This window comes from Pararge aegeria, chromosome 4, assembly GCF_905163445.1.
Source record: "Pararge aegeria chromosome 4, ilParAegt1.1, whole genome shotgun sequence".
In the NCBI taxonomy this organism is placed as follows: domain Eukaryota; kingdom Metazoa; phylum Arthropoda; class Insecta; order Lepidoptera; family Nymphalidae; genus Pararge; species Pararge aegeria.
This window is the reverse complement of record NC_053183.1, coordinates 3,470,034-3,493,954: the sequence shown is the minus strand read 5'-3', so window position 1 is coordinate 3,493,954 and position 23,921 is coordinate 3,470,034. Positions and strand designations below refer to the sequence as shown.

At 37.6% G+C, this 23,921-nt stretch overlaps 1 protein-coding gene across 3 annotated transcripts in view; it reads right to left on the bottom strand.

The window, feature by feature from the left end:
* The window catches only part of LOC120637605, a 190,288-nt gene that overhangs the window by 75,940 nt on the left and 90,427 nt on the right, over nt 1-23,921 (bottom strand). For all 3 annotated transcript variants that reach the window (XM_039909487.1, XM_039909486.1, XM_039909485.1), the window contains one exon: nt 9,493-9,558. The gene's annotated coding sequence lies outside the window, so the exon portion shown is untranslated. The remainder of the gene's footprint in view (nt 1-9,492; nt 9,559-23,921) is intronic.

Below are 23,921 nucleotides of genomic sequence, written 5' to 3'. Positions count from 1 at the left end.
ATTCTTGTTTGACAATACTTGTAACAGCTAGAGGATAGCACAGGGTTACAAAAGCTACTTACTATACAGGTTATGGGAATGGGTGTGAAGGTGATATCTGGTGTTTTAAAGTACTTTTTTATGCTACTACAAGTTAGCCCTTGACTGCAATCTCACCTGGTTTGAGAGATGGTGCAGCCTTAAATCTCTGCAGACCACCCTGTCAGGGGCAGAGCAAGTCGGGAAATACCATCAACATGTACGAAGCGTCTTGCTTCTTCCTTTCTGATCCGCACCGCAAAGGCCTGGAATGCCCTCCCCCATACCTATAATATGGGTACATTCAAATCAAGAGTGAATAGGCATCTTCTAGGCAAGCGCGCTTCGTCATAGGCTGCATCATCACTTACCATCATGTGTGATTGCAGTCAAGCACTTGTCTATATATTTATAAAAAAAAAAAAAACATTAATCTTCCCGGGACGGGCTATAGGGAGGCACCGGTGCGTTCCTAGGATATCCCGGAGCCTCCCAATACGTACTGAGGCTGGCTACCGGGTATTTTAGTGGATAGAAATCCCATATAAACCAAATTCTCCCGCAGAAAATCGGGTATCTTTTAAAAAGATTTCCACCCCGTCAACAAAAAAAAAAACACAAACCTTTTATTGGTTTATGCGTGGCGTCATACGCTATGCTGATAGCCACAGCCGAAGCCTCCTACCAGGCAAGAAACACCAGCGAACAAAAAGAGACATTTAAATCTCTAGTAAGCTTATAAGTTTCAATAAAAGACCTAATTTTTTTTAAATAAAGGAAAACTAAAAAAATATATCTTAAAATCGTATGCTAATCTGGTAACTAGCCTCAGCCTCCAACCTGACAAAAGACACCAGCTACCAAGAGACATTAATATCTGCAGTAAGATTATAAGTTTCAATTAAAAACCACATAATTTTTGAAAAACAAAAATTAGGGGTTATGGATTTTTGTATGGAAAAAAAAAACTAAAATGCGAATGAAGAGTTAAAAGCTCCATCAAAATCGGTGCGGTTGCTTTACAGGCAATTAGAACGAATTTGATTATTCGGTGCTTTTGTGGCTTGGTACCGTAAAAAGTTATCTAAGAATCTGCCCTGAATACTACGTAACTATTGCAAAACAGCATATCTAAAACAGCCCAGTAGTTTAGTTCGAAAATTGATGACAAACAAGCATACAAAAGATACGCGAAATTTAACGTCCAAGTTCAGAGAATAATAAATTGTGATTAAATGGCGTATTTACTCCCACTCAATTATATCCCCACTGAGGTACCAAATTAAATAATAATAAATAATTAATAAATAAATATACTACGACAATACACACATCACCATCTAGCCCCAAAGTAAGCGTAGCTTGTGTTATGGGTACTAAGATAGCTGTTGAATATCTTTATGAATATAATACATATACATACTTATAATATACAGATAAATACCCAGACACTGAAAAACAATCATGTTCATCACACAAACATTTTCCAGTTGTGGGAATCGAACCCACGGCCTTGGACTCAGAAAGCAGGGTCGCTGCCCACTGCGCCAATCGGCCGTCAATTGCTTTAAAGGCTCTTAATTTTCAGTCTAATCAAGTCAATTAACAATTGCTCTCCTAAAAGGTTGAATTAATCGCCGCGTTTCGGAGGATAAAACTCCCGATGCCATGAGATTTCTTTCAACTCGTTTTCCAAAGAAACAAAACGTGTATGTACTTATGTTCGCGCGTTAGAAGTTAAGTATAATTTCTAACGCGTGTATACAAGTAGTACTAAAATACTAATACGAAGTATATATAGTTGAAACATATATATTTATTTAACATATATCTTTATATATCATACATCTTTATATCGAGGTTAACAGACTATTTCCTGTCTAGTACTTTCTAAAAAATCTATGTAATTTTTTATGTATATATATAAACTTAAATACATATTACCATAAATAAAATATAAAGATGTTCAATGATTTAAACTGTCTTTTTCCCTCGGCAGCTCGTTCCATAGGCTAACCAACTTTTACCGTAAAAGAATTGATATACGCCAATGAACGACTAGCAGGGTCGTGTAACATGCAGTCACTATTTTTTTTTTTTATATATTTTGAGGAGGAAAATCCTCATGGATACCACTAACTGGCATGCCCGACTTCACCTATAATTATGAAGTGACCTGCGGACTAAAAACCTCCTCCATCCTCCACTGTACTTTCCGGTATTACACTAAGTATTCCATCAGAAAGGCAGCTGTTTAATTCAGGCTTCGGTGTTCTGCCTATCCCATTCGTCATCTTCCCGAGTTTTCATAATGAGCTTTATCAATTTAGCAACTTTTTCCCATTCATCCATATTCGTAAGCATTCTAGGTATAAAGTTTTTAGGCGTTTAATTGCTTTCATTTCCTAAAGTCATATTTCTTTCTCATTCAAACATACGGCATTCAAAGATTGCATGCTGTGGAGTATCATTTTCGTCATAGTAAGGGCACTCGTCACTTATGGCTTTACGTATGGTATGCAGGTACGTGTTGAAGACACCATGGGCACTCAAAACCTGTGTTAGCTATCTGTCTACTTCTCCATGTTTGCGTTCCATCCACTCTTTAAGGTTCGGTATAAGTTCCCTGGTCCCTGCTCCTTTTCCGCGGCTTCTCTATTCTGCCTCCCATGCAGTCACTATTAGCTCGCAGATTTAAGTGAACATTGCTACCAAGAAAGGTGAGGGTTGTCCCAACCCTAACAATTCTGAAACAAATTGTATTACACAACAATACTATAATGATACTCCTTTATCTGATGATAGTAATCCCCCAGATAACAACCCGTTTGCAACAGTACTTAAAGGGGTTTCCGACTGGGGTGACGCTAACTCGGTTAAGTTCGACGCTACCAAAACCCAGGCGTGATTATTCAGTGCAAAAAAGAGAGCTTTCACCTACCCTCCCTCTTTGCAGGTTGTGACCATATTGAGCTCTTGGGTATCAACATCTCATCCAATCTCAACTATGGGAAAAGTATAGAGTAAAAGGCCAAAACTGTTGCTTAAAAACTTACTGAGACAGCGTTTATATACACTTTACTAGGCTCAAATCCGAACCAGCATGTAGTCAAGTACCAGAGCCTAGAAAAAAAAAGTACGCTTCAGTGGTTTTGTTAACAAAGTACTGGTAAAGTTAATGAAGATCTAGTTCTCACCCAATTCGTTTAAAAAACGGATGGTAAGCGAGCTATTAGCAATTTATGTTGCTTGTTATTTTAACTGTTTACTAACGCTATATTTAAGATGTGTGTATAGGAAATAAATGATGATACGCTGTCCAATATACCTGTCTGCCAGCCTTCGGGTGCCCCCGGGAATGAAATGAAACGGGGTGACAGATCATTTAAATAGGATCTAGTATCCTTGCTTGAATGCCGCAGGGGCCTACCAATCTGCACAAACATAAAACTACTAGCCTATGTACAATTTATATACATTTTCCTCCGTCACAAGATCGCATTATACAAAACGTGTGTCCGTCCGATTTGAATTACGCTAGATTCATATTCACATATTCCCCTCACAAAAGTGCAGTGACGGCAGATCAGAATACAGTTTTCACCAAAAACGTGTGAGCCGTCACGGGACGCCTGGCAGATATGAAAGATCTAATTTGGTTTCTGTAAGTTATTGCAGATATTGCATACTGAAAAGATAAAGCATTAAAAAAGTATACAACCGAATGTATAGCCCCTCCTTTTTGTTACATACGAAATTCATTTTTATTGTAACATACGAAATACACGGCCTGTGTCACCACGCCAAAAATCAGGTTTACTCTCCGCCTATAGATGTTTCACATCAAAAGGAACTAATGTCACTCGTCGATTATGTTCTTCTCCGGTTCTTCACCGTTGAAGCAAGTTATATTTTAATTACATACTTAAAAGACGCACATAACTCGGAAAAGTAAGAGGTGCGTGCCTCCTACCCACTGCACTGGGAGACTATCACGACCTCTTATCTTAAAAACGCACATACTCGTAACTCAAAAAATTGTCAAATGTCCGTGTCGGGGATCGAACTGGGTGAAATGGATCCAAACACTAGGCTATCACCGCTTGTTATTCCGTTCTTTTGTTTATTATTCCGTATTTCAGAGTTTCAGAGGTAAGATCTTGGTTTACGTCCGCGTTTTATTTCCCACTGAATAAACAATTCGTAATAAAACGTCTGTTGAAAAATCTTCTCATGCATTTGTAAGTGGATTTTGTTGTGCCGTCATTGGCAGAGCGGTGGGCCTGTTTTGTTATTATATTGCTAGCGGCCTCCCGCGACTTCGTCCGAGTTCAGCTTCTGATAAGTTTCCCATAAATAAACCCCGAAACACCGCGTCGAATTAGCGGCCTGGCTTTTTTGAGAATTGGACTAACAAATGCAAAAAAGATTTTAAGTTCTGTAAATAAATGGCTATCCCCCTATTTAACCCCTCTGGGAAAATATTTTATATAAAATCTTAAACTTTTATGTTTAATTAGTTTATCTGATACTAGCTGTTGCCTGCGACTTCGTCTGCGTTTGTATTTGTTTTTTGATTTCATGCATACAATTTGGTTCTAAGTCTAAAAAAAAATAAAGTATTCAGTATCGCTAAGCCTTCAATGAGGGGTTTTCTGCTGTCCGCTGAGGAGTTCTGTCCTCTATCTGCAACCACATTCTGATCTACACAAAGTTTGGGAAAAATTAAACAGATATTATAACCTCTATAGTATAAAAATGATTATATAAATCGATTATAATTTGTCGGAGCTATGGTGTAAAATCGTCAAACACTTTCATCCCCTCAAAGGAACCGAGGATAAAAAGTACCCTATATTACTTCCAACACTTCCAAGAATATGTGTACAAAGTTTCATGAGGATCGGTTAAGTAGTTTTTGCGTGAAAGCGTAACAAACAAACTTACATTCACATTTATAATATTAATAGGGACATGTAATTAAAAATATGACAGATTTTCATATAAACTTTTATCCACATTCTACCCTTAGGGGTGAAATATTAAAAAGCTAGAAATTCCAGAGCGTTTAAACAAAAAAACAAACTCTTCGATTTTATTATTAATAATATAGATACCTACTCTAGGCATTGTGTAATCTACTGATACCAATAAAAACTAATAAAAAATTATATTGATATAAGAACCCAACACTCTTTTTTTAATTGCATTGTCTCTAGGCGAATCTCATAACTAAATAGTATTTTTAAATATATCTACCTAAAGTCAAAAATTTAACTCTCACCCCCCGACTTTGGAAGTCTGAGCCCAGCGCTGGGCCTACATTTCTCTCCTCTTCTCATCGATACCTTATAATCATCAGCATCGACTTCAATATCGGGAGGCCGAGTTCGAATCCCAGGACGCCATTCCAACCTTTCTAAGCTAAGTGTAAGCAATTAAAATTTTTTTTTTTTTTTTTTTATTAACGATAGGCCAGCGTTTGACGACAATCATGCCCGTTAGAAAGCAATGATGAGGTCTAGGTTGGAGCACGCTTGCCTAGAAAAAGCCTATTCACTCTAGCCTTGAAGGTACTTAAATTATACGTGGCAGGAAACACAGTTACCGGGAGGGCGTTCCACATCTTAGCGGCACGTATCAGAAACGTGGATAAAAAACGTTTCGTGCGTGTTGATGGGATATCAACCACATAAGGATGCCACCGCTCTCGGTGTCTCGCTGTTCTGTGGTAAAACGGGGAAGGGGGAACAAGATTGTGAAGTTCCTGAGCACACTCACCGAAGTATATCCGGTAAAAAACCGATAAACAGGCAACATTGCGTCGGTGCTGGAGACTATGTAGTTTCGCCTGCGTTAACGAATTGTCGCCTATAATTCTCCTGGCGCGACGATCCACCGAATCCAAAGCTTCAAGTTGGTACTTGGCAGAGCCACCCCACAGGTGACTACAGTACTCCATGCAGGTTCGCACTTGAGCCTGGTACAGTGCGAGGCGTTGACCTGGCGTGAAGTACCGCCTAACCTTATTGAGGATACCAAGTTTTTTAGCTGCCACTTTGGCTTTGGACTGAAAATATCAATCGCTTCAACGGTGAAGGCAAACATCGTCAGGAAACCTGCATGCCTGAGAGTTCGCCGTAACGTCCTCAAAGGTGTGTGAAACGACAAATCCGCACTGGTCCAGCGCAGTGGACTACGGCTTTAGCACTTTCACATTGTTGGAGGACAACGGCAGGGCTAGTACAGGCAGGAGACAAAAATTACGTCCCCCGATTATATACCCTTAACCCGAGTAATTAAAGTATCCACCTGCTGAAGCACGTGAACATGGAATCGGAGAAGTTTACCCACGTTTATTATTACGTGAGGAAATCGGAGAATTTAACGCTGAAAGTTTGGTGCATAAAATGTTGAAGACGGAAAAAAACTGGGTGACTGTCGCAAAGTATTTAGAGACTATTATACAGGAAAAGGAGAAAGAAGAAAAGAGAAGAAAAACAAGTCCATGAAACATTTTCAAAATCGTTGTCGTGTTTTAGGCCGAAAGGTGGGTACACGGTCAACGAGGTGACAGGGGGGGTTTTAGCCGGTACAAGTCCGGCACTACCTAGCGCTGCGGGTGTCCATGAGGATTTCCCCTCCTGTGTAGGAAAAAAAAAAAAAAAAAAAAAAAAAAAAAACGTTTATTATTACACATATATAATATACTAGATGACCCGCGCAACTTCGTCTGCACCTAGAAAAAAACCTAGAAACTAATTGCAGCGCTACCTACCAGGTGGACCTGTTTTATTTCCAAACTATGTTATTCGCGGCCGTACGTGTTATTCGTTACCCGTCGCAACTTCTAAGCGATAGGTTCAATTTGAATATTTTAATACTGAATTTGCAGCTATGTAACCAAACTTAATATTTATATTACTTTATTTCTTTCGCATTTATAATATTAGTATTTAGTTGGATGATACGCATGCATTCGATCGTTGTCCCATATGCCTCGCGACTTGCTGTTATCTGTGAAGAGATATGACCTTTATCTCCGATAATATTAATCGGATATTCATTAAAATTAGACAGAATATGCTTTTATTTGAAAGTGTATACTGTATACACTTTCAAATAAAAAAATAATTATAAAAATTAGGCGAAATTGAACGGAGCTATGAAGTAAAATTGTTAAAAAAATTTCATCCCATTTCCCGGAGGAAACTTATTGTTTATCGGGATAAAAGTATCCTATATGTTGACCCGGTATATCAGCTATCACTATACCAAATTTTATTTAAATCCGTTCAGTAGTTTTCACGTGATGCCCGGACAGACAGACAGACAGACAAAAAATCTATTTTGAACTCAGTGTCAATTATAAAGCATGCCCCGGTCAAAATTTTCATAATATTTTAAACGTACAGAAATCTTCCAGTTACAGATTTATTAAAAGTATAGATTTGGATGCGCTCAGAGTAGATAGAGCTGTGGGAGAAGATATATTTGTATCCTTTTCCCGGGGAGATAATTTTCTCCTGCCCATGCTAGCCGTGCTGAGAGAGATTAGAGGAGGCTCGTGGGCCGGTAATGAATTGATATGATGATTTTTAACTCTACTATAAGTACATAATCTTTAGAGAGATTCCAAAAAGGTTGTAAATAATTCAGGATAGATTTACGGTCGCGCGTGTTTTCTTAGACGCAGCCTCCGTGATAAATGGCGGGACAAAGCTCACAGGCAATCCGCGTCACTGTGGGATTTATTTCCGATCGCTATATCTTGTTGACTCTAAAATATTCTCCTATCGTACAAATTTCTTGTAAATGTTTCGTCACTGGTGTTAAAACGTTTTTTGGTCCCAAGAGAACTAAAAACCAGCTTTAATCACCATTATATTATATTTCTGATTTATAATTTCTGATTTTTTCTTGTCTGTTCTGGTTTTGGCAGTGGTTGGTTATCACCGAATTCAAATTCAAATTCAAGTATGTTTTATTAATGCAGACCTTATCACAGGCACTAATGAAGCGTTAATAAATTTATCATGTTACACTAATGTTAGTGACTGCATTCGTTAACTTAAAACTAATGCTAGGAAAACGCAAAACGCGCCCTGGTCTAAGAAGAGCCCAAAACAAACTAAGCCAGTTTTTTTTTGTTATCACCATCTCACAGTCTACCTTGTCGACAAAGACGTATCTTTTTTTTAATACTATTACTATTTCACGGACTAGTTTTTTGTACATTACTTAAGAATTCTTAATTACGGAAAAGCAACGACCGTCCAGACCAGTTAACAAAAAAAAAAAAACAATCCGAAATGATAATGAATCGAACCCGTACCTCCCAACTAAAAGACCAAAGCGCTGACAACTGGCCATGAAACGAACCTGGTACCTCCCAGTTATAAGACCAAAGTGCGCCACGGAGGTCGAAATGATCGATGATAAAAACGAAAGGGGAGAGCTGAACCAAAAAGACACATGGATATAAAGCAGAAATTTTAATATTTTACTGGATAAAAAGCAAAAATTTTAATATTTTACTGGATAAAAAGCAAAAATTTTAATATTTTACTGGATAAAAAGCAGAAATTTTAATATTTTACTGGATATAAAGCAGAAATTTTAATATTTTACTTTAATCCAATCCTGAGTTGATATGGTGTACGAAGACTGAACTATTTAAACTATTTCACGCTTTCTACTATTAAATACAAACTCTTAAATACCTATTCGATGTCATTTTTATTATTTACTCGTCTCGAGCATAAAATAACGTAACAAAACGGAACCGAATTATATATTTTAATAATGTATAGGTGTAGAGGTTAATTTCTATAACAAAACGGATTTGAATATATTTATTTTGCATAATATATAAATAATGCTCACTAAGAATATTATAACTATCTTAATTAATGCGATAATAATTTCATTCGGTAGCAGACGAGACTTAAACAGCTATCTAACTTAAAATTAACCGAATTGACTATATAGCACTAATGTTATCCCGCGACTTTGTTCATTGTGATAGGTGAGTAGGCTATTCTTTATAATATCGCATCGCCTTTCTGCGCCTTTACTTTCCCGGATTCCTAACGAACGGTGCGTTATGTTAAATAGCCTTAAACTATCGTTTAAAATCAGGCTATCAAATACACAAAGGATTTTTCATATAAGACTGGTAGTTCCAGAAATAAGTATTATATTCAAACAAACTCTTTAGCTTTATTTCTTCCATTTGAATTTCTGCTATTGGGAGGCGTCGATAAGATACGTCGAGCCCAAGTTGGGTGATGGAGGCGTCTTGGCACATATTAAGTTTTTTTTTTAGAAACAGGGTAAAATTGCGAGGAAACTAGGTAAAATTAAGTAAGAAGTCTTAACAAACATCTACACAGTAACTTAATATTATGAATTAATAAGATGATTATGAATATGAGTGAGAATTTTATTGGTTATTAAATACGTAAAACTTACACAAGTAATTATGTGATGCAGCTATCGTCTCGAAGAGTTGGCAGAACGTTACATGGCCACAATTATCTGTAAGAAAAAAATAATAATATAAGCATAAACTTCCTATTCATAGTTACATTCTGCACGGCTAGCACGGATAAAATAGTCCCAATTCTATGCATGTGGGATATTGGCCACATGTTATGTGAAACGGAGATAAATTTTTCCTTTTCCGTGTTGCCCTGCTTTTGCAGGCAGATGATTAAATTGTATCCCTTGACAGTGTACACAATCGGGAAGTTAAAATGTTACCTATAGAAGCGGCGTAAACCTAAAAGTATAACATCTAAGAGACTAATTCTTATGGCATTATAATAAGCTACCATCCCTATCCCTACTAATATTATATATGTCAATGTATGTTTGATTGTTTGTTTAACTGATCCTCATGAAACTTTGTACACATATTCTTGGAAGTGTTAGAAGTAATATAGTGTTTGACGATTTTACACCATAACTCCGACAAATTATAGCCGATTTATAATTATTTTTGTACTATAGAGGTTATAATATGTGTTTAATTTTGCCCAAACTGTGGTTGGAGATAGAGGACAGAACTCCTCAGCGGACAGCAGCTAACCCCTCATTTAAGGCTTAGCGATACTGAATACTTTAAAGTTTTTTAGATCTACAACTAAATTTAGTGCCACATCAAAAAAACAAAATTAAACGCAGACGAAGTCGCGGGCAACAGCTAGTCTAATATAAAAGAAGACAAATCTATGTTTTTTTTTTCAAGAAACAATTAAAATTCTACTAGACAAACAATAAGGGCCGATTTCACCAGCCAATGCTTGTAACTTTAACGCGACGCGTTAAGTTGTTTCTACGCTCTAACAAGTGATTATCTTTCCTGACGGGCTGCTAATCTTAATTGCTGGTATAACATCATCATGTCAACCCATTACAAGCCCACTACCACGGGTCTCCTCCCACAATGAGAAGGGGTTAAGGCCGCAGTCCTGAGACATGCCGGTTTCTCACGGCGTTTTCCTTAGAAGCCAAGCCAACAAGTGATATTTAATAGCTTAAATTATAAACGTACATAATTGGTAGTTGGGTGTTTAATAGCCTAGCCTCACAATCTCGCACATAATGGAAAGGCAACCTAATGCTCTGCTCAAGCTTAGCTTGCGGTTTTACTGAGAGTGAGGACTTAATTGAAACTGTGTACGACAAACAATCAAGAGATTATCGGGTTTTGAAGACTGGATTAAATATGGCTGGTAATATCTTTCATGTATCTAGATTTATTATAACCGTTACCTACGGCTTCCCGGTTTTTTATGTTTATATTATTAAGTTGAGCATTTTTGTTAAAGAAATCGGGTGTAGTTTTTGAAAAGATTTTTTTCAATTAATTGTACATCTTTTTTTAAACTACGCGATAAATTCTACGTTAAATGTCCGATGGCAATGAATGAAAAAGTATTTTACTGCTGTATAAATACAAGGACAATACACGTAGACTAAGTTTTATCTTCAAAAGATTTTATTGATAATAAACTTACTCTTTTTGTAAGGATAAATATTTAATGCCTTAAAATGGCAATTGAAAAACACACTCATTTATTTAATATGTAATAAAATTCGATATAAAATGCTTTACTGTGGATTTTTATAAGAGGTATATGAAAAATAGCACCAACAACAAACAAGATATTTCAGTCTGAAATCTTATTATCGCTGATTTTTTTTTTTGTAGGATTAATCAACCAATCAGGACGGACCAATCCATTATGCATCCATTGCTGAAAATTCTAGAAGAAGTAGTGCTTTTGTGACAAAGATCGTCGGGGGAAGTACTACTACCATGCTTATTTCAGTAGCATGGTTGCATTGCTGTGTTTCAGCCTGAAGGGCGGGGTTGACGGTGTGTTTTCGGGCACATAAGGCTTAACACCTACGCCCCAGGATGATGGACACGTGATGGACACGCACACGCCATTTGTAGAAGGTGTACCTTGCATGCCCTGCAAAGTGCCGCTCAGTTTACAGGCGATTTTTTACTTGACATCAGGCGGACCATCTGCTAAGACCGTCATTTAATAATATATTAAAAAAACGTGTGTGTACCTACTTATGTACACGCGTTAGAAGTTATACTTCTTTGGCGTAACAAGATAAAAATCTTTTCTAAAATTTTATTTTTCGCCTTATTCTACGTATATAGACAAAAACTACACTAACAATAGAAAAGAAGAATTTAATACATTGAAAGTTTTATTATAACGCATTGTCTAGTTAAACAAAGTTTATTTAATCACAAATTAATACATTGTGAATACAGTTGTCAGTTCTCACGCAAACATACGTAGGTAGATGTCCTTTCGTTTTATTTTGTTGGTAACTGTAAAAAAAAACTAAAATGTTGGTTATAGCTGACTTCAGGGTGTCTTTTTTTGTGACGGTGGGCGCGCGCATCTTAAAAATTTTCTCTCATCATTTTTCCCTAATGCGCCAAAAGAGTAACTTCTAACTAAATTTTGGAGCTTTCTAATGGTGAAACAAACAAGTCTTTCCTCTTTTTATTATAACTTTAGAAGTATAGGTTGTTGATACGAATTGACTAAGTTCCTGAAATCAGAACTTATAACTGACAAACGGACGGACAGACGGAATGCAATTTCACCCAAGTAAACTCTAAGACCTTGCTTCTGGACTGTGGAAATCAATTAGAACTGTGGCTTGTTAAAACAATCGAAACTTGCTCAAGGCGGAGCTTAGCAAGATTAGCACGCTTTGAAAGTTATTTCATCACACTATTCCACTCTAGGGTCCCGTAAACAGTGAACACGACAAATAAATCAGCCCATTTTAGTTCAACGTAATCGAGATCAAGGAAATTCAAACTTTCAAACACGTTTCTTTAACCGTCCTTCCATGTTCCGTACAGTTAGTGTGAAGTTTTGCAAGCCCATAATTCTCGATTCGAGTCTACTCGAGAGGCACTAGGGGTTAGGACTTCGGCTTCACTTTCGATGTCAGTGTTTAAATCACAAACCGCTCTTCCTATGATTAAAGATTTTTATTATAGTAATATTGTTTCTATAAAATATAAATATAACCTAAAATAAACTATTTAAAACTAAATAAAATCTAAAACGTCCTCGAAACCACCGCAGCAAGGTAACTGCCCGCTCTAGGATTACCGGTAGACTCGATAACCCTTTTCGATAATTCTTTGAAAAGGGCTCTTGCCCCCACTTGTACCCCACTTGGACCCCACGGTCCCAAAGTCTCTACTCCAAAAGGCACAAAAATTAAGCTGCTAGCCAGGTTTTCATATTTACGCCTCTTGGCCTGCTCGGCACTGGAAGCAGCCGCACCTACCATTGACGAGGTGGCCTGGATGTGTGATGCAGCTAGGGTATCAACACAAGTTGCATCCCACAGAAGTGACCTTCCAAGCCTCCAAGGTATGAGCGTCATACCATCAGGTCTCTTCTCTTCGTATGTGAGTTTTGAGCAATTGAAATATCACTTGCTTCAACGGTGAAGGAAACTATCGGGGATACCGTGCCTAAGAGTTCTCCATAATGTATTAAAGGCGCGTGGAGTCCATCGCACTGGGCCAGCTTGGTGGACTGCGGCTAAAACTCTTCTCAGTGTGGGAGGAGACCCGGTCCCTGTAGCGGGGCTGTAAATGGTTGATATGATGAATTCTGAAGCTCGACTTCCCTTTCTGGGGGCCGAGTTCGAATCCGCCAACACGCACCTCTAACTCTTCTAGGTTGTGTGCGTTTTAAGTAATTAAAATATCACTTTCATCAAAGGTGAAGGAAAAGATCGTGAGGAAACCTGCATGATTGAAAGTTCTACATAATGTTCTCAAAGGTGTGTAAAGTCCACCAATCCGCCCTAGGCCAGCGTGGAGTGGACCCGTGCTCTGTATTGGGCCGGTAATGGTTTGACGCGATGATGACGATGAACCCTTGTATTTAAAGCGTCAATAATTCAAAGTACGAACTGAAGTTTGAAATCAGAAAAGGACGAACAATCTTCTGAGACTGCATCAATGCATACTGTTACAATTGCAATCATCAAAATAGATTCAGTTCATTTGAAAAAATCCGTCGAATTAATAACCTTTGCACCTTAATTTATGTTATAATGTTTCGAAACTCGTACACGTTCAACGTTTGCGAGAATTGATATCGCGCTAAGGTAGCTTACCGGTCGTGAGCAAAAACAAACGTGAACACATTATGTACTTAAATAATCACCGCACTCGATGTCTGGCAGCTCGCTAGAAATTATAAGCCTTTTACAGTAAAGATCGCCTTCCTAAGTAATGGGCTGTAAATGTCCTACTGTGTAGGGTAACCATCTTTATCACAGAGCGATCTCTCAAAATTCAAAATTCATTTATTAAGAGTGAACCGGAGTAGGCGGAGGAGTAGTATATAAACACCGTTAAAAGTTCTGTGTAGTGACTCTACTCTACCACCGGTTCCGAAGGCAGATCTCTTGACCAGACGGCTAGCATGGGCAGGAGACAATGATCTCCCCGGGGAAAGGATATAAATGTATCTTCTCCCACAGCTGTATCAACTCTCAGAGCACTGGTGCACAGTTAGAAATAATATCCTAATAATATATGTCTAATAATTAAGGGTAGACTTTTCCTATTTCTCGTTCCCGTGATTTTGAAGGTAGACACGTTAATTATATGCCCTGTTTGGGGATACAATTTTTGTTTCCATCCTGTGCTGAGTTATGGAATATCCAACCAAAAAAATGTATCAATGAAATCGGTTTATAAACTGTGGAAAAAAAATCTGTTTTATGAGTCGGTTGAAAATCTATCTCTACGTCGTATACCAGACTATGATCTGTCTTCAATCTAAATTATCGTATTTATAACATCAATTTAGATAAGACCGGTAACCCTAATAACAAAACTCATAGCAACCCTACTAGAATTACTACAAATGCGTTCCAGTAATCAATATGTTTAAACAAACTATTCCACTTTCATAAACAACTAATATATGTTAGACCAACATGTTTACGCCACAAAACCTACTAGTTTACGTTGCTGAAATTAGATTTTCGAAAATACGTGCTACTGTTATAAACAAGATATTTTATAAACCCATCTCAAGTCGTGTTTATGTTCCCGCGTGACGTGAAGGCGAATATGAGAATCGAATTGCTGAAACTGCCTTATCTTCGCATGTCTCGTTTACCCTACAAGGTCATTACGATATAAGTTCACAGCGATTCTAATACTTGGGAAAAGATGGCTTATTAAACAAACGTATTGACGGCCGACTGGCGCAGTGGGCAGCGACCCTGCTTTCTGAGTCCTAGGCCGTGGGTTCGATTCCCACAACTGGAAAATGTTTGTGTGATGGAAATGATTGTTTTTCAGTGTCTGGGTGTTTATCTGTGTATTATAAGCATTTATTTGTATTATATTCATAAAAATATTCAACAGCTATCTTAGTACCCATAACACAAGCTACGCTTACTTTGGGGCTAGATGGCGATGTGTGTATTGTCGTAGTATATTTTCAAATTTGAAATAACGGAATTTATTTAAATAACACACTCATAGGTTCCCGTCACTGATGACCTCGACATGCTCGTTACGTTTGCGGCAGACTAGCGACGCGTGGTATAGCCACATTGTTTTTAACCCCCGACGCCAAAACGACGGGGTATTATAAGTTTGATGTGCGTGTGTGTGTCATCATCATCATCAACCCATTACCGAGCCTATACAGGACACAGTTCTTCTCTCAGACTGAAAAGGGTTCAGGCAACAGTAGACAACAGTCTACCACTATTACCAGGCCATGTTTGATTGATTTGATTGATTGACTCGGCTTGCAGAAAAATAAAAAACCTAGAAGTATTTCAGTAAATGGATTAAACGACCACTTAAACAAGTCGTTAATTATTAACAACTCGTTTCTAAACGAGTAGCTTACCCCGCCTACGTAAAAACCATAGTTGCATGAACAATAAGACAATAAATACAGCTCAGTGAAACTAACGCCTGAGTCAGATTTCCTAGTTAGGTTAACTGTGGAAAGTAAAAGGATCAACGGCTTACTGCAGTAGCCTTATTACAAGATTTGCTCGCTCGCAATCGACGAGTCGTTTTCGCATATCAAACTCTGTATCGTCAAAGAACAATGGACCTAATGTATCGCGCATAACGGTCGCAAATTCTGTAAATCGATTTTTTTCTTAACTTTTAAGCTCTGAAAAAAAGCTCGAGGCAAAGAATTGTAGCATAAAATGTAATTAATAAAATACTACGACAATAGACACGTCGCCATCTAGCCCCAAAGTAAGCATAGCTTGTTTTAATGGGTACTAAGCTGACTGATGATATATGTTTACGAATAATATACATAAATACTTATAATGTACAGATAAACACCCAGACACATCAAAACGTTCATGTTCATCACACAAACATTATCCAGTTGTGGCCAAGCTCCATTTTCTTCTAACTAAAATCGATTTTGCATGTCGTAGGTTAAATGCAAGACGTAAACCTCCCTTTGCGTGGGCTAGACGGAAGACAAGATATTCGGCAAATAACTTTTTATCTCGTGCGTCCAATGCTTTCAACAGCAAATATTGTGAGACGGACATCTTTCACGTCAAAATTGGCACTTTTAGGAATATAATTATGGAAAAATAAGTGTTATAAGCTTTTAAAGTTTTTTGTTTTAATTGAATTTTGTTGTATAATTTTCGCTTTGTACTTAATTCCCAAGCCATTGGGGTTAATGTTATCGTTTATGTATAACTAATTTGTGGAAAATTCATTGGTTTGACTATATATATAAAAGAGACAATGTGTGGGTTTGTTCCGTATAGGCTCCGAAACGGCTGGACCGATTTCAATGAAACTTTCAGGGAATCTCCGGATTGACCTGGCGAGTAATCGTGTAAAGTTTGGTGACGATCGGAGAACTCCTATTTTTCAACTGTCAAACTGTCAAATACAGCTTTTATTTACTATGATGATATTAAATGCAATCAATTTATGAGGTCTTAAATTAAAAATTTAATGATGTAAGTTTATTCTTTAAATAAAATAAAGCAAAATCTAGCCCGGCGAAGCGGGCTGGGTACGCTAGAGTGATATTAAAATACGACATTACTCTTGTGTAATAGTACCTACTGTTTGTTTCCCTTGAAAAGCTAATAAATAAATTTTACTCTGATGTTCAAGTATTTCCGTACTCGAAAACGACGCGCGACCTCGAGCGAACAAATTTTGTACTAAATCTACAGTACGCCAGCGAGCAGACTGAATACAAAATTCGGAGGCTTAAATCACCTAATAGGAGCACATGGAGGCTGTATTGTAGGGAAAGCTTTCATACGCATTCAGAGGCTGTGAACAAAGGGAACTAAAGCCTGTACTTACACCATTCGCAGTTTCCATATACATTTTGTTGGATAACGTTGTGGCGATGCTGTTTACCATTTTTCATTCAAGACGGCCGATTGGCGCAGTGCGCAGCGGACCTGCTTTCTGAGTCCAAGGCCGCGGGTTTCATTTCCACAACTGGAAAATGTTTCTATGATGAACATGATGTTTGTCAGTGTCTGGATGTTTATCTGTATTTTATTTTGTATATTGTTCTTAAAATTATTCATCCGTCATCTTAGTAACTATAACACAAGCTACGCTTACTTTGGGTCTAGATGGCGATGTGTGTATTGTAGTCGTAGTATATTTATTTATTTTTCATGATGATAAAAATATTTGGTTTTCAGATTTGACGTACCTACCTACATAAGGATATCTCTTTTTGGTTACGGTTGTATATATGTCGTAAAAAGAATACCCGTTTTCTCGGAGGAGTTTTTTTTTTAAATTACACTTCAGGTTAACCCCAGCAGTTGAAGATAGCGGGCTAACAGGTTAGGGGAGCAGTTATATTAAACCCATACTTATAATTAGATTAAATACATTCCTGGCGCAACAGTGAGCGCTGTGAATTTAAGTAGGAGGTCCCGGGCTCGGGCCCGGTAGGGGCATTTTGGGTATAATTTCTGAATTTTCTCTGGTCTGGTCTGGCGGGAGGCTTTGGCCGTGGCTAGTTACCACCCTACCGACAAAGACGTGCCGCTAAGCGATTTAGTGTCCCTGTGCGATGTCGCGTAGAAACCGATTAGGGGTATGACTACCATACTCCCTAACAGGTTAGCCCGCTATCTTCAACTGCTTATCATGTCAGGGGTTAACCTGAAGTGTAATTAAAAAAAAATACTCCTCCGAGAAGACGGGTATTCTTTTTACGACATATATACAACCGTAACCAAAAAGAGATATCCTTATGTAGGTAGGTACGTCAAATCTGAAAAGTCATCTTAGACTGCATCATCACTTACCACCAGGTGAGGAGTCTGCATCGTGTTGATATGCTATGCGAAGGCATCTACGATGTGATAATCATCCTAAAAGACCTACAGTTCCTAATCCCTTTATCTGATAAGAAAGAGGTTCTGTAGGACATTAGTAACTGCAGTAAGTACCCTTTTTTTTTTTTTTTTTTTTCGTGGTGGAAAAGCTTTATGGCTACCTCTGTCCTTTTGGGCAGGACAGAGGTTATGTGGGACTCGTTTACCCGAACTAAAAACCACCACGGCATGTCCCTCTCGTTGGATTTTTTGGACGTCCGGGGAACCCGTTGTACTCTTCCCAGACGTCTACCAACAACCCCAACTGATTGCCAGGGCTACTAAGCTAAGGAGGAGGTGATCAGGACAGCTTAACCCCCCTCAGACAGCAGGGAGACTCGTATAGGGACGGGTAGCTAGCCCAATAACTACCCGCCGCCTCCCAGGGCTAGCAGACGTGCGGCATATTCCCGCCGTCTCCTTCCCCCCCGTCTACGCCGGAGCGGATGTGCGTTTACAGCTTCTTCACGCATCCGCTCCGCGGCCTCCTGCAGTAAGTACCCTTAGTAAAAGATTTGTACGGTCCTAAACGATTGTCAGTTACGACTATCAATACTCTTTTATAACAGAGTAAAATTGAACTTATGCGTTTTGTTTTAAAGCTCAGATTCGTATATGCTTGTATAGCAAGCGCTTTAGTGAATTAAAAATGGGATTACCGAAATTGCGACTCTAAAACAAAAACCGTTAGGTCAATTTTGCTTTGCCATCACACAAGTACGATATTAAAAAAACGACGTCACAATTGCGAGCGCGTAAACTTTATTCCAAGCAAACGAAATGATGATGATGATAATGACTTATGTCGCCTCACGTTTCTACAGAATGGTTTAGCTTTCTAACTTTTTTTTAAATCCTAGATGGCTAGCGAAATAAATGGAGCAAGTTTCTAAACCTTTTCATAGAAACTCCTTTACATTCACGACCTACGGAAATGTTATCCAATTAGATGGCGCATGAATTCCCCGCGTTATAATATTCTCGCGGAGCATTTATTATTCTGGTGTACGCATTGGCAGCGTGGCACGACGACATTCACTGAATCGTTTTAGACAAAATATATGAAATAAAATAGATTCAACACAAATGAAACAATTGAAGTGGATAGAGGACATCCAGAGACATCAAGGAGATCGCTGGAAACAAGTGGCCCAGGACTGTGGAATTTAGAACGTCCACGGCCGAAAATAGGTCTTATTTTGTAGGGACAAAAGACCTTTTTCGGCAGTGGACGTCGGTCTATTTAAATAATGATAATGATGACGAATGAAAAAAAATTAAGCTAAATTTTTTTCAAGTACCGTAAGTAAGGAAATTCTGTATATAAATAAAAAAGAAATAAATATACTGCGACAATACACACATCGCCATCTAGCCCCAAAGTAAGCGTAGCTTGTGTTATGTTACTAAGATAGCTGATTAATATTTTTTTATGAATATAATACACATAAATACTTATAATATATATAAACACCCAGATACTGAAAATATTCATTCTCATCACATAAACATTTTCCAGTTGTGGGATTTGAACCCACGGCCTTGGACTCAGTAGACAGGGTCGCTGCCCACTGCGCTAACCGGCTATCGAAAATGAGTGAATAAATAATTTATACGCTTTTATTGTAAAGCACAGAGAAAAATTACAGAAATTTCCCTTCGAAAGCGATGTGTGCCCATCTCTATTTATTCTCTAAGTACCAATCTGTACATAATACGTCGCTCTTAATGGAATTAGGGATCGACGAAAAAAAATGATAAAATTCCATTCAAGTTAATTCTATTATGAACAAATTTTTCTACATCAAGAATTCCCGGCTCATGTTCGAGTAGGGACGTGAAATATAAAATCTTATTGGTCTTGAGGGGAGTAATTTATGAGAGCAACTTACGGAGAATACAAGAATTTGTTATGTTGTATGGATTTTTCTTTATCTTTTATTTGGTATTACTAGCTACCTTTATTTCTTGGTTGTCAGGTACAATGGTCTCGTTAGTGAAGTTTTCACCATGTTCGAATACGATTCGCTAGGTCCTGGATTCATTTCTCGGTATTGAGTTTTTTTATTCTTCTACAAGTTAGCCCTTGACCTTGTGGTACATGATGATGCCTCCTAAATTGGTAGCGGGCTAACCTATCAATACGCTCTTAGTTAGCGGACTGCGGCCAAACCCCGTAAGAGAACCCCCGGCGTCTAAGAGGAAACAAGTGCCCAGCAGTGGCCGGTAATGTTTTGTTAATAACTATAAACACGAAACAAAGGCTCATCAAATAAAAAATTATAAAAAAAATACTTTCATAGAAGTTTTATTTAACTAGGTATAGGCGTCAATTTGTTTAGTAAATATAACCTAAAATAAATTATGTAAAACTACCTAAATTCTAAAGTCTCGAAACCACCGCAGCGTGGCACAGTTCCTAAGATGCTGGCAGCTTTGCCACTTTGGATGGCCAAACTAATTCTTTGGACCATGTAACTGCCCGCTCTAGGATCACCGGTAGACTTGACAACCCTTTTTGATAATTCTATTGCTAGATAACTAAGTTTTTCTGCTAACATTCCGCAGGCACTATCTCTGGGCATTTGCACTGGATTTAAAGTATTCTATGTCCGTTCAGAGCTGTAAGATCGATGCAGGCTGTATATATAAAAAAATAGCCTGTGTTACTTCCTGATAATTTAGCTTTCTTTTGTTAAAGGAATGTTTAAAATGGCTCCAGTATTTTCGGAGCCTATTCGGTACACGCATACAAACAAAAAAGCTTTCCTCTTTATTATATTAGTTTGGATATGGATAAAGATTTCGCATGAATAAAACTGTATAACTTGTCGCAGCGTCATTCTCCCTCTCGCCTGTTCTTTACATTCTGTCGGTATACCTATTTCAAAGGCTTCTCGGGCGGGAGAAGGAAACACTTTCCCATTCTTGTTTGTTCATAAGTGCGACGTAAGAAGTAGCCTAGACTGCACGTGTACGTATTTAATTTCGCTTATATCTTATATCTTTAAAGGAGCAATTCTTGTATATATATAATTGGAATCTCGGAATCGGCTCGAACGATTTTCATGAAATTTAGTATACAGGGGTTTTTAGGGGCGATAAATCGATCTAGTCTTATATCTTTAAACGAGCAATTCTTGTATATATATAATTGGAATCTCGGAATCGGCTCCAATGATTTTTATGAAATTTAGTATACAGGGGGTTTCAGGGGCGATAAATCGATCTAGCTATGATTCATTTCTAGAACTTGTAATTTTATTTGTGTTCTCCGGTAATAACCGATTTGGTGCAGACGACATTTAGCTAGAAGTTCTGTCTTTGTATTTCATTATCATCATATCAACCCATTACCGGCACGGATCTCCTTCCATAATGAGAAGAATTTAAGTCGTAGTCCACCACGCTGGCCCAGTGCGGATTGGTGGACTCCACACACCTTTGAGAACATTATACAACTCTCAGGCATGCAGGTTTCCTCACAACTCCTTCATCGTTGAAGCAAGTGATATTTAATTCCATAAAACGCACATAACTTAGAACAGTTAGAGGTACGTGATGGGATTCAAACTCGGCCCCCGAAAGTGAAGCCGAAGTTCTGACCACTGGGCTATCACCGTTTCTTTGAATTTAAATTGGTTATATTAAAAACGCTCATAACTCGGAAATGTAAGAGGTGCGTGCCGTGGATCGGACTTGGTCCCTGCGAAAGGTACCTAACCTAACCACTAGGCTATCACCGCCTTTTGAAGACTTTAATAGACTGCATATTATCGGTTGTTAGAGACAATACAATATAATTAAAAGCAGTTTTTTCATCCTTTTTTTAACATCACCCTTCTCGGCGGCCTAAGCACTCTTGTCTCCATGTTTTCCTCTTTACACGCTTTTTTATTTATATTTTGAATACTCGTTCACGTTCATGTAGGTACTCGTATGTCTAAAAAATGTATATATATATACATATATATTTATATATATATATATATATATATATATATATATATATATATATATATAATTATGTATCTGACTGATATATGTATTTGGAAAATGTTTGTGTGATGAACATGAATGTTTTTCAGTGTCTGGGTGTTTATATGTATGTAATAAGTATTTATGTATATTATTAAAAAATACATGTATATGTTCCTATAACACAAGCTACGTTTACTTTGGGGCTAGATGGCGGTGTGTGTATTGTCGTAGTATATTTATTATTATTTATTTATTACAAAGACCAGATTTCCAGTTGTCACTAGTTTATAATCGCTTCTAGTAAATCGAAAGTTTGTTTTCACTTTATTATTACCAATACTAATGTTTCACAGCAGGCAGAGAATTATTTAGGCTAAGGAGTGAAAAGGGGGTTGAAAAAGGGTGAAACTAAATTCTCACACAAAAAGCTGGCAACTAGTAACAAACGAAAAATTTATATCCTTCATGTCATTCTAAGGAAACACTGTGAATTGCATTTTAATCCATGTGTCTATACAGAAAAGAGAAGATCTGATCATCTGATCGCGTCTGTCAGATAAAACAATAAAAAAAAATTTTTATTGTTTTTTTTTCAAACTTAATCATTGTTTTTATTTATCTTTGTTTAATTGACTTCTAATTGGCTCTAAATTTTTTTTTATAGGCATTTACTATGTTCTACTTTTGTTTTATTGGTACTATACATTTATTGTTGGAGGTGGGCGTTAATTGTTGCGACACAGTTTATACTACTGCAACAGTTATCGTGGCACCATTTTTATTGTGTCAATTCTGTACCATTACCAATATTCTGAATAAATAAATAAAACAAACAGAAAAATAGAGAAAATATACCCAGACTCATTACTTGCACTCTATTTAACTTCTAAAATATAGAGTTCTACATACGTAATTACACTGGTTCGTTAAACACGAAACGGTTGCAATGGCAGGCCTAATGAGCTAACTTTTCCTATTTAAAGCGCGCTATTTTCAACCACACTGCGTAGGTGTACCTATAACAGATCTACCTACTAATAAGGTACTATGAACTCTTGTATTCGTAGGTGCTTTGAAATTGCTAGGCTTTAAGCGGTGATACCGTGAGGACTTTGACTAGACTTTCGTGAGGCCGAGTTGCAATCCCAGCACGTCTAACTATTCTAAGTTACGTGCGTTTTAAGCAAATATCATTTGTTTTAACGGCGAAGGAAAACATCGAAACAACCTGCATGTTGAGTTCTCCGTAATGTTCTCAAAGGCGTGTTAAGTATACGAATCCGCACTGCTCCAACGTGGTGGACCTAACCAACGTCAACAAACTGTTCTAGTTTGACGGAATGTTTGTAAAATATATTATTGTAGTGATTGTAACTGAAAATAAAAATAAAAAATAAATAATACTATTTTCAGTGTGGTGGCCCGTGCCTTGTAGTGGGCCGCCAATGGGTTGATATGATGATGATGATGATTTAATTGTCTATCGTGACGTTGTTTTATACAATATATGATCCCTATCCCTATCCCTATCCCTATCCCTATCCCTATCCCTACTTCCCTACTAATATTATAAATGTCAATGTAAGTTTGTTTGTTACGCTTTCACGCAAAAACTACTTAACCGATCCTCATGAAACTTTGTAAACATATTCTTGGAAGTGTTAGAAGTAATATAGGATACTTTTTATCCCGACATTAAGCTCGGTTCCTTTGAGAGAGGGGATGAAAGTGTTTGACGATTTTACACCAGAACTCCGACAGATTATAACCAAAGTACTATAGAGGTTATAATATGTGTTCAACTTTCCCCGAACCTTGTGTAGACCTGAATGTGGTTGGAGATAGAGGACAGAATATGAGTTACAGGCTTAGCGATACTGAATACTTTAATTTTTTTTAGAACTATAACTAAATTGAAGGCCGCATGAAAAAACAAAATCAAACACAGATGAAGTCACGGCGAACAGCTA